The 2,500-nt window shown below is 52.4% G+C and overlaps 1 non-coding gene across 1 annotated transcript in view; it reads left to right on the forward strand.

Moving 5' to 3' along the window:
• The first annotated feature begins 2,449 nt into the window (after window positions 1-2,449).
• Window positions 2,450-2,500, forward strand: part of LOC124693702 — a 155-nt gene continuing 104 nt past the window's right edge. Inside the window, exon 1 of the ribosomal RNA XR_007000164.1 lies at window positions 2,450-2,500. This exon is cut by the window's right edge and continues 104 nt beyond it. This is a non-coding gene — a ribosomal RNA (5.8S ribosomal RNA).

The following is a 2,500-nucleotide window of genomic DNA, read 5'->3' on the forward strand; positions in this document are numbered from 1 at the left end:
TACCGACCTACGGGAAGTGGTGCTTCTAACACGTTCGCCTCGCGGTGGACACCTTCGGGTGTGCCGCTGCGGCCTAACGGCGCTTGCGGCGTTTCCTCGTGGTTCCGGCACTCCTAGTGCCCGTGCTGACTAAGGCAACCTCGCTTCCCGCCGTTGGTCCTCGATGTTGTTCACGATAAAGAGTCTTGGCCCTTTTGGTTGCCAGGACCCGACCCTTAAGCTGCTCTCCGAATTTGAGAACAACCGTGAACAGTGTTGCCTCTACCTCTCCACAGTTAGTGGTAGGATACGTAACATTCTGCGCCGATCCTCAATCAAGTAGGATGAGCTTGGCCCGCTCAATCGCGACAGCCGGCTCGGCTGTTGCCTCGGCCTTGACACGCAAGTGGAAGGGCGGACAATGACCGACGCTGGACGTCAACGAGGACGTGCTACCTGGTTGATCCTGCCAGTAGTCATATGCTTGTCTCAAAGATTAAGCCATGCATGTGCAAGTATGAACCAATTTGAGCTGTGAAACTGCGAATGGCTCATTAAATCAGTTATAGTTTGTTTGATGGTACGTGCTACTCGGATAACCGTAGTAATTCTAGAGCTAATACGTGCAGCAAACCCCGACTTACGGGAGGGCGCATTTATTAGATAAAAGGCTGACGCGGGCTCTGCCGCTGATCCGATGATTCATGATAACTCGACGGATCGCAAGGCCCTCGTGCCGGCGACGCATCATTCAAATTTCTGCCCTATCAACTTTCGATGGTAGGATAGGGGCCTACCATGGTGGTGATGGGTGACGGAGAATGAGGGTTCGATTCCGAGAGGGAGCACGAGCGGCTACCACATCCAAGGAAGGCAGCGGCGGCGCAAATTACCCAATCCGACACGGGGAGGTAGTGACAATAAATAACAATACCGGGCGCATTAGTGTCTGGTAATTGGAATGAGTACAATCTAAATCCCTTAACGAGGATCCATTGGAGGGCAAGTCATGGTGCCAGTGGCCGCGGTAATTCCAGCTCAATAGCGTATATTTAAGTTGTTGCAGTTAAAAAGCTCGTAGTTGGACTTTGGGCCGGGTGGGCCGGTCCGCCTCACGGCGAGCACCGACCAACTCGACCCTTCAGCGGGCGATGCGCTCCTAGCCTTAATTGGCCGGGTCGTGCCTGCATAACATGTCGTTACTGAAGAAATTAGAGTGCTCAAAGCAAGCCATCGCTCACGGATACATTAGCATGGGATAACATCATGAGATTCCGGTCCTATTGTGTTGGCGCTTAGGGATCGAGACTAATGATTAATAAGGACCGGTAGGGGCATTAAGTATTTCATGGTCAGAGGTGAAATTCTTGGATTTATGAAAGACCGAACAAGCGCTAAAGCATTTGCCGAGATGTTTTCATTAATCGAGAGGCGAAGGCGTCAAAGCTTGAGGCGAGCTCGATGCGCCAGGATGGCGGATGTCAACCATAGGATCTGCTGAACGTCTTTGGGATCTCACGGGGGATATGGAGATCGCCAAGGCTCCGAAACTTTCAGAAATGGTGATCGGAAGAGGCACCACCAGGCGAATGTAAGAAGCGCCGTAAGACAGCCAATTGACTCATAATCGCAGTAGAACTATCCCGAGGTCCGGTATATAACAAGGATTGACGGATCGAGAGCTCTTTCTTGATTCTATGGGTGGTGAGTGCATGGCCGTTCTTAGTTGGTGGAGGCGATTTATGCGGTTAATTCCGATTAGCGAAGCGAGACCTCAACTGCCTAACTAGCTATGCGGAGCCATCCCTCATAGCTAGCTTCTTAGAGGGACTATCGCCGTTTGGCGAGCGGAATTTGAGGCAATAACAGGTGCAGTGATGCCCTTAGATGTTCGCAGGCCGCACGCGCGCTACCTTGATGTATTCAACAGTATATAGCCTTGGCCGACGGCCGGAGTAATCTTGAAATTTCATCGTGATGGGGATAGATCATTGCAATTGTTGGTCTTCAACGAGGAATGCCTAATAGCGCGAGTCATCAGCTCAGCGTTGACTACGTCCAGCCCTTTGTACACACACGCCAGTCGCTCCTACTCGATTGAATGGTCCAGGTGAAGTGTTCGGATCGCGGCGACGGAGGCGGTTCGCCGCCCAGAGCGTCGCGAGAAATCCATTGAACCTTATCATTTAGAGGAAGGAGAAGTCGTAACAAGGTTTCCGTAGGTGAACCTGCGGAAGGATCATTGTCGTGACCACGACCAAAACAGGACCGCGCACGAGTTATCTAGCCTGCTTGGCGGCGGCATCGTCTGTCGCTTGGCAAAAGTCCTCGACAACCTCATCTTTTCGGAGTTGGGGCTCGGGGTAAAAGAACCCACGGCGCCGAAGGCGTCAAGGAACGCTGTGCCTAACGAGGGGATGTGGCTGGCTTGCTAGCCGCACCCCGAGTTGCAATTCTATATAATCCACACGACTCTCGGCAACGGATATCTCGGCTCTCGCATCGATGAAGAACGTAGCGA

Source organism: Lolium rigidum, chromosome 2 (assembly GCF_022539505.1).
Source record: "Lolium rigidum isolate FL_2022 chromosome 2, APGP_CSIRO_Lrig_0.1, whole genome shotgun sequence".
Taxonomy (NCBI): domain Eukaryota; kingdom Viridiplantae; phylum Streptophyta; class Magnoliopsida; order Poales; family Poaceae; genus Lolium; species Lolium rigidum.